This window comes from Jaculus jaculus, chromosome 14, assembly GCF_020740685.1.
Source record: "Jaculus jaculus isolate mJacJac1 chromosome 14, mJacJac1.mat.Y.cur, whole genome shotgun sequence".
In the NCBI taxonomy this organism is placed as follows: Eukaryota; Metazoa; Chordata; class Mammalia; order Rodentia; family Dipodidae; genus Jaculus; species Jaculus jaculus.
Genome location: NC_059115.1, coordinates 26,435,978 through 26,445,916, shown reverse-complemented (window position 1 = coordinate 26,445,916; position 9,939 = coordinate 26,435,978).

The following is a 9,939-nucleotide window of genomic DNA, read 5'->3' as shown; positions in this document are numbered from 1 at the left end:
TGTGAGAAGGTACTTTTTCTTCACCCCAGAAGGTTCTATTCTACAGACAGGAAACACCAACCACTTAATGCTCTGGTCCTTCTCTTCCAGTCTTTCCTCTTCTAGGGAGCAAAAATGACATGGTTTTGCTGGTGAGAGTTTTTCTTTTAGGGTGTGTGAGAGAGAGAGAGAGAGAGAGAGTGAGAGAAAGACAGAGACACAGAGAGAGACAGAGAGTATGCCCATTATGCACAGATGCACTTCAGGAGAATGTCTCCTGTCCTTCCTCTATTGATCATCAACCCATCCTTGCAAAACAGTTGTGGATTCCCTAAACCCCAGGTATTCTCTGTTTTCTGCTCCCCAAAAGACTGGGATTAAAGATGTTCTTGGCTATGCCCAACTGTTTACTTGAGTCCTAAGGAAATGAATTTAGGCAAACTCAGACTCTCTCAGGTCCACATGCTTGCAGTAAACACATGGTGAGGTTTTAAGTTGAGGGTAAAGAAGAGCACATGAGCCAGCCTTGCCCCTTGTTTCCTTCTTATCAGTAAGATCCCTGATAAGTGGCATTCTTTCCCACATAGTAAATATTACAGTGAGGCACTGGTCCTGCTCAAAGTGTCCTGTGCCTCTCCATCCAAGGCACATTCCTTAGTGCTCTTCCAAATGTAGCTTCCTCTCTCCTACACAGGGAAGCTGTTCTAATCAACAATGTCTCAGTGTTTCTGGGGTAGGATATGAGTTATGTTTTTCAAGAAGATCATTTTAATTTCTATTTTTGAGGCAAGCCCTACAGACTGTCCTTTTTTTATGCGAGAGACCAAGAGCAAGAGCAAGAGTGCACTTGAGTGAAAGAATTGGTGTGCCAGGTCCTCCAGCCACCGCAACCAAACTCCAGACACATGCACCCTCTTGCGTGAATGTGAGACTTGCATGCTTGTGTCCCTTTGTGTGTCTGGCTTGCATGGGACCTGGAGAGTCTTTAGGCTTTTCAGGCAAGTGCATTAACTGCTAAGCCATCTTTCCAGCCCTCCAACAAGATCTTTATTTGTAAGAAAGGCATAATTCTGTTTTCCCATTTGTCTCAAGCCCTGAATTATAATATATAAATCAGCTTAAAATTCAAGCTCCAAAAGGTGATATTGAGACTGAGACTATGGCTCAGTGATTCAAGGCATTTACTTCTAAAGTCTGATGACCCAGATTTGATTCCCTACTAGCTGCATAAAGCCAAGTGCACAAAGTAGTGGGTGCGCACATCTAGAGTTTGTTTGCAGCAGCAAGAGGTCCTGGCACTCTTTCTCTAATAAAAGAAAATAATTTAAACAAAAGGTGACATTATTTTTGAGGACTCCCAGATTCCACCTTTGGAAAACAGCCCCTGGAACCTGAGGAACTGTCTTTAGTGTGATATGTTGGCTGCATCCCAGTGCACATACTGACATGGCCCGGAAACCAGACAATGTGAGTACTTATGCAGGCTGATTAGGGAGAGCTTCACACTGAGGTTTGGAAAGCCAAAAACTAGCAGAGATATTTTTGACCTTTGGGAATTCCCCGAATGGAGCCAGTGAAAAGAACCTTGCAAAGTTGGGTTGGCAAACCCTCCTGCAACTCTGCTCGTGCCTTACTGTGCAGATGAAATGGGTTTAAGTGTGCGAAGAAAGAAGCTCATGTCTTTCACTAAAACTCCAATGGTGCCAGTTCCACACTTAGAGTGCTGGTTACCGAGGGTCCTCACCCAGGCTTCCCTGGCTGTTCTTGAGGGCTAGGAAGCCAGAGCAGATACCAGGGATTGGACAGCTTGTCCAAACTCCTGGGAGGTAGGTGGGTCATGGGGTACAGCTTTTGGGACTACTGAACAAAATCTGCATCATAGGAAATATGGTAATTACTTCTCCCCTGCAAAAGTTTGTGTATTAAAGTAAATGAGAATATTTATTAGTGATGAGGTAAAATACAAAAAGGTAACAGTGTTTTGTAAGTGAACACATGTTTGACAATAGAAAAGGGAATTGCAGCCAGGTTGCATATGTACCAAGAGGTTCCAAACAGCACTCTACTTCTGGATGCTCTTTATAAGAATTCTCAGCATTGGTATATTAAAAAAATTAAATAATATTGCATGCAATGTGGAAAATGAAGTCACACGTACAAGAAAATTAAAACTATGCCTAATGCCAATATTGGAGTCAACTCTATTGTACATTCTATTTTGTAATTTACCTTTACAATCTCCTGAGAATGCACTGTCAGCTGTTTTTCTTATATTTAAATGGATTTAAAGCATGACCTTCAGTGGCTGGATAGTTACATTGTGTGGCTAAAACACACATATACACCATATATATGATGATAGATAGATGATAGATATATAGATAGATAGATAGATGATAGAGTAAGTAGGGACAGATTAGAGAACTGGCTCAGCAGGCTCCTAACAGTGTAAAGTCAACAAACATGCAGAGAAACCTCTGTGTTCTCCAGAAAGGTAAAGGGTTTCCTCTCTCATGGTCTCTTTGGATGTAGTAAAAACTTAAAAACTGACAGCATGGCCAGTATTAGAAGAGAACAGAAAGTCATATTACATGTGTGATGAGGCATAGAGCTACTGAGAGTGTGCATGCAGTGGATTAGCATTCCATCTCAGGAAGATGTAAATCCCAGCTGCTGTTTACATGGATGAGCTTAGAGAACATTAGAGTCAGTGAAGTCACAGGAAGACAAAGAATGCACAACCTCACTCCTGTACTTAAGAAGTTGAACTCATGGATATAGTACATAGAATAGTTACCAGATCCTTGAGGAAAGGAGGCAGTTGAAGAGATGCTTGTAAAAGGGTATAAAATTTCACTTATTCATCATTGTACAACCTATACTGTGTACAAATATGAATAACAATATATTAAATTCTTGAAATTTGTGAAGAGGAAATATTTTAAGCACCTGTATCACAAAAAGATTATAATGTGTGAGTTAAAACAAGTGCCAATTAGCTTGAATTGACAATTCCAAAATACATACATATTTCAAAACATGGATATACACACATGTTGTCATGAATGCCTGCCATAACCCTAAGGGTTCAAAGATTTATTTTGGCTCACAGTTTCTGAGGTTCAAGCCTGGCAGCTGCTGGGTTGCTTAAGGAGTGCAGTGCCCAGAACAACATGGCAAACCAGTACAGAGGCACAGATCTACTCACTTCATGGTGGTCAGGAAGCACAGACAGACAGAGAAAGGAGCCAGAGATAAGATAACCAGTAAAGACAGAATCTCAGTGTTCTACTTCCTCTAACTACCTCCAACTACCTTTCAACTCCCTCCAACATTTCCATCCTGAAGTTTCTGCTACCTATAAAAATAATACTACTTACTGGAGACCAAACTTTCAGTGCATGAGCCCATGCAGGACATTTCAGTTCCAGATCATAATTGAAGGTCATGCAAAGGGAAAGACTTCTCAGTCTTGGGATTTGAGGGCTCGATGGGCTGTGCATGGAGGGGCTGCTCCAGGGGAAACAACTGAAACAAATTAGCGACACTCCCTCTGCCCTACATAGTGCTGTCACAATGTTCCAGTGTCGTCCTGGGAGCAGTGTGCATTGCTCTCACCCTCTTCAGTTGAGTGCTGTGTCCTATTCCAGCCAGTGTATGCGAGGTATGTGGAAGGACATCACGTGCTGTCTGGAGAAGAGGACCCTCCTCAGGTCCTGAGTAGAACCTAAAACCATTCTTTCCTTAGACATTCGTCTTAGGGGAGCAGAGTCTTTGTTTTCAGAAAGACTCAGGACATTTCACTGTTGTTTAGAAAATAGTGACTTCCCTACTCCATGAGTGTGATGATTAATTTCTTCAACTCTTTAGAATTTAGAATGACAATGGACACAAACCTCTGGGTTTGTATTTGAGGGAGTTTCCTTGAAACATAGTGGAAACAGTGGTAATATTCTACAGGTGATGAACTCAGAGGAAGTACTTATGTTCCCTTATAAGAGGGTCACTGAAAGTTCCATTGCCTCAGTAGCTCTTTTACATTACTGTTCTCTACCTTGAGACTGTTTAAAGAAAGACTCTCTCATTGTGAGATTTAGTGTTAGCAGACAGGTCAAGCCACCTTGAATCAGCCCATATCTTAGGACAGAATGCAAGAAGTAAATGTTAGTGGTTTTAAGTCACTGGAGCACTGGGGTTATAGATTGCATATTATCTTCAGCAAAGACAACAGACGTCAAAAAGCATGGATGAGAAACAGAACGGTGGGCTGAGAAAAGTTTTGTAGAACTTTAGTGATCTGAAGAACTGTATTGTGCATGAGTAAAGAACAATCTGAGTTTTTGTTATGGTAGCATGCAAAATATGAACTTTTCTATTTGAAAATGCTCAGGCAAGCAAAATTAAGGACATTCACACTTTGTGCAACATGACCATTGTATAACACTTTACTATTCCAAATGGAAATGCTATTCCCACTACATATCACTGACTTGTTTTTAATAAAAAGATGAAAAGGCTATTCACATACTTTTGAGTTGTGCCAAGGCACATGATTAAAATGTTTGCATTGATGTTCTTTTTACGTTTTTCTCTGACTCTGGTTCAAATAGTGGAAAGAATTTATTTCTGATGTAGAAAGATTCCCAGCCTGTCACATCCAGTTTTATCCTTTGTCTAAGCTCACTGGAACCTTCTCTGCAGAAGACAAGAGAAAAGTGAAGTGGGCAAACTGGGAAAAGGCAGAGGAGGAGGAAGCCAAGAGAGTATGTGCCTGGAAGGAGGTGGTTGCCCTGGATATTGAGAACTCTGTGTACCATCATTGTTGTGTTCAGCCTTACTCTGCACAGCTTCCAATGTGAGCATGTCATCTGCTGAATGGTGACAGAATGTAGACTCTCAGGAGCCACTAGGCATCCAAGAAGCCACAGCAGGACAGACAACACAGATGTCACAACATTCAGGATTGCCCTCAGGTCCTCCTCTTTCTCTAAGTCTGTTATACCTCCAGGTTCAGGAACACTCTTGGAAGATGGTGAGGTCCAACACAGACTGGGATTTTGTTTCTCATCTAGGTGTAGGGAGTCATTTAACTTGATTCATAAAAAGTAGAGCAGTGTGCCTGAGATGTGGATTAAATGCTTCCCATCACTCAATACATCCTTCTGCTCAGGATGTTATGAACCTTAGTTTTCATTGAAACTAACAGTGAAATTTAGGATGTTGACCACTTCAACAAAGCCATTAATCTCTGACATAGCAGGGTCAGAATTAGACCCAACCCAGGTGGTGATTCCAAACTTCACCCTTTTCAGAACTCAATCAGAAAAGTTCTTTAGGACAAAAACCTATTTTGAAACATCTTTTAGAATATTAACCCAAAGGACATGAGAAGACATCCAGATAATTATCATCATTACTTATTGTTATCATTATGATTACTGTGATAGCATTTCCTCATGTATTCTAATCTGGCCTTCCTTGGACTCACGATGTAGCCAAGGATGACCTTAAATTTCTCATCCCTCTGCCTTTATCTCCCAAGGGTAGGTATTATAAGCATGTGCCACCATGCCCAGTTTATGCAGTGTTAGGAATGGAATTCAGGGTTTTGTGCATGCTGGGTAAGCAGTTTACCAACTGAACTACATCCCCAACAACTAAAGAATTCCTGAGTGGCAGAAGAGCCTGCCTCTTGTTTTATGTCTTCTCTGATATCCATTGCCTCAGAGCCTAAAAAAATTATTCTTTGTTCTAGAGTCTATTTTCCATCAGCATTAGATGGTGATTTCCAAAAATAAAAATGCATTGATTGAAAAGAGTTAAAGGAAGGCATACTAAAAAGTAGCACACTATAATAGCAACAACTAAAATCCTAAGTAAATGGTACAGAGAAAGAATATAAAAGTGGGAAAAAAAAGAATATAAAAGGGTACAATAGTTTAGTGTGCTAAAATTCATGAAATTAAAAAAAATTCTTGAAGAGTTTAATCTTAGTAAAAAACACAAACACTGGGCATTTTTTTTCTTTTCAAGATAGGGTTCCACTCTAGTCCAGGCTGACCTGGAATTCACTCTGTATTCTCAGGGTGGCCTTGAACTCATGGTGATCCTCCTACCTCTGCCTCCCGAGTGCTGGGATTAAAGGCGTGCACCACCATGTCTGGCTGAGCAACACTGGGCAAATTTAATCAAGAAAATCAAAGAAGATTGTTAAGCACATATTAGAGACCAAAAGAGCTTTGTTGTCGACACTGAAAGCATGAGGTTTATTTTTTAAAAAAGACATGTATTAAAACATCAGAAGACCTCTCTGATGAGAGATGGCAGCATGCTACAGCCACCAGACAATTACAGCATCCACTTCTTCATGACTGAGCCAGTGAGGCACAATCTGTGGTCCTTGTCACTGCACCCCAACTTCCATATACAACATTGCAATGTCCGTCTAGCACACGAAGGGTCTTCCACAAATATAAATGAGTAGATCTTGGCCTGTAAGTGACTGAGGAAAATGGAAAGCTGACTGACAAAGAAGACTTTGGAAATGGTTATGAGATCATTTATACTTTATGGTGTATAAGCTATTTAAAATTTACAAAGGAGTGTATACACAAATTATTTTACAAGGTATGTAAAACATTATCTCACTTCAGTTTATAAATCTAGCAAGATTCTGAATTAAATACTATTTTAAAAAATCTTGTGCTGAGGAGATGGTTCAGTTGGCAAGGTGCTTGTGTACAAGCATGAGGACCTGAGTTTGGTCCTTAGCATGCATGTAACAGCCAGGCATGGTGCTGTACCTCTAATCCTAGCACTGAGGGGATGGAGAAAAGAGAATCCTTGGGCCTTGTTTCAAAGCTAGTGTAGCATAATCAGTGAGCTCCAGGTTCAGTGAGAGACCCTGCCTCAAAACTAAGATTTGTTTATAAAGAGCAACTGAGGAAGGCACAAGTTCCAGCTTCCATATACACATGCACATATGTGTATGCTCCCCTACCCACCATGCATGTATACCCATACATATAAGGACATATGGACACAAACACACACACACACACACACGCTATATACATATACATATACATATACATATACATATACATATACATATACATATACATATACATATACATATACATATACACATACACATACACATACACATACACATACACATACATATACATATACATATACATATACATATACATATACATATATAGTATTAGTTACTTTCTCATTGCTATTAGCAAATACTTGGCCAGAGCAACTTAAGGAAGGGAAGGATGGAGTTTTGGCTTACAGTTTTAAGAAGTTTCAAGGTGGGCCAGCTCAGTGACAATAGGAGGATCCTGGTTATCATAGTACACCAGAGTTAGGAAGAAGAGGAGGATGAACAGGAAGTAGAGTCAGGACACCAAACCTCAACATCACCCCCTCTGCCACCTCCCACAGTGTCCCAATTTTTCCAGCATGGTTCCATCCCCTGAAGTTCTATATCCTTTCCAAACAGTGCTACAAGCAAGGGATCAAGTGCACAAACACATGAGCCTATAGATGTATTCTGCATTAAAACCACAGTATGTATCCTTATTTAAACTTAAAGCCAAGTGAAAGACACCTGGGAAACCAAGCATTCAGGATTTTCATGGTGTGTAGTTATAGTTTTAAGAACAATTTCTGTTTTCTTTTTCTTTCTTTCTTTCCTTTTTTGCCATAGGTTTTCACTCTAGCCCAGGCTGACCTGGAACTCACTCTGTAGTCCTAGACTTGTCACATACTTACTGACATTCAAGGCATGTGCCCCTACTCCCAGTGCAACCTCCACTTTCACTGACTATGGGATCTAATGTGAGCCCCTGGGCAGGACTCACTGGTGTTCTCTATCTAATACAACTTACAATTTCTTCTCATCAATTTCCTTAGGCAGAAAACCCAGGAATAAAAATCATTAAATTATTGTTGCAGATTTGTGGTTTCTTTCATCACCCGTCAGTCACCGGCTGTGTTTCTATGTTGTACCCATGTTAGAAGCTAGGTCACCAAGCATCCTTCCTTCTGTTCAATAGCTCAAAGTCTGCTATAAGGGACATGATCCACCCCACAGCTGCTTCATTAGCATTCTAGGAGACGTCTGTTTTCTTTTTTTAATATTTTCTTTATTTATTTGAGAGAGAGGCAGAGAGAAAAAGAAAATGGGTGCACCATTTCCACACTCACAGCCATATGGACACAAAATGTGCCATGCTGGAACATCCCTACATTTTCTGAAGCATATCCTTGGGAGCCCTGGCCATCTAAGACTCCTTGTTTAAATTAGTATGGATCCAATTAAATATATAAGAAGTTCCTAAATTTTAGAATTATGTTTTAAGTTCTTAAAAATCTAGAAGAAAAAAAATTTTAAAAATTACTTCTAACCACTGTTGGTGGGAAAGTAAACTTACACAACCACTATGGAAATAAATATGGAGATTCCAGAAAATGATGAACATAGAGTTACCAACAAACCCAGTTATTCCCTTTGCTGGGCATTTATCCTAAATGCTCCATGCATCAACAGAGACATTTGCTCCATCATGTTTATAGCTGCTCAATTCATTATAGCTAAAAACTGGAATCAACCCGGATGCCCATCATTAGATGAATGGATAGTGAAGGTGTGGTACATTAACACAATGGAATTCTAGTCAGCAGTAAGAAGAAAATGATACAATAAAATTTGTAGAAAATGGACAGACTTGGAACATACCATATTCAGCGAACTCATACAGTCACAGTTTTGGAATAATTTAGAAGAATTAGTTTCACTATTTCTTATATGACAATTTTATGAATTCCTCTGAATGGGACAGGTCCCTCTAGTTTGGATTAAATGCACTTGATGCATTTATTATTTTTTAAAACCATTTAATTCCAAAACTATCTTCTATATCTTGCCAGTTGAAGGGTTTATGATCAATTTGTTAGCTTACTTCCTGAACAATAATATTGTATTTCATGATTAAAATTTTCTTCTGAACTCATGAAATAAGACTATATTTTATTTTCTAACATCTCCAAAGAAATCTGGGTTCTTTTTCCCTTTTGGTGAAATCAGTTGAAATCTCAGAGAGCTGAATAATTTATTGCTGTATATAATTCCATATCACTTTAAAGATACCATGGTGATTATGTTGATGGGAGTTGTGTCAGGACTGTAATTGCATGGCAATTCTGTGACTGTTTTTTTTTTTTTTTTTTGGAAAGAGGTTTCATTTGTTACAATGCATAACAATATCAAAAATTATTTACTCCTTCAGAATATTTCCTAGCATTTACCACCATGAGTATGTGACATTCAGCTTGTCTTCATTTCATCTGCATTTAAACAGAAGAATCTGGGCTGCTTGCTTGTTGCTAGTGCTGCCTGAAATGCAGTCTCTGAGACAACCTGGAACTCTGAGTTCATGACTGTGGAATATGATGTAGAATCTGTGAACTATAGATGTCACCTACAAGCAAGGCTTCACTGACCAGGGAGAAGAATGAAACGATCACCTGTTGAAGCCAGAAAAGGCAGCTCTGAAAGGGCATGCTATCTGGAGTGTGTGAGTATGGGATCTGAGAATAGTGATAATGCAATCAGAGCTGAGATGGTGGAATGAACTCTTACTGAGCAGAACTTCACATCACCCTGAGTGACTCACAATTAAAAGAACATTCATTTGTTATATGTGTTTGTTTCTTATTGTGAGGGTTCAAGAAGGAAGAAGGTGTGGAAGGAAAGGAGGAAAGAAAGAGCATGTAGAGAGTGCAGAGGCTAAGGATGGAAAGGGAGGACGGGAAGGAAAGTTGAGTGTTCCTAGCACTAAGTCTATAAAGGGTTTGAAAGACTAAAATAGAAAATAAAGAAGGGACAAATGCCCCAAACTGTTGAAGAAATCTCTGAGGATTCACTATAATTATTTTCTAGTT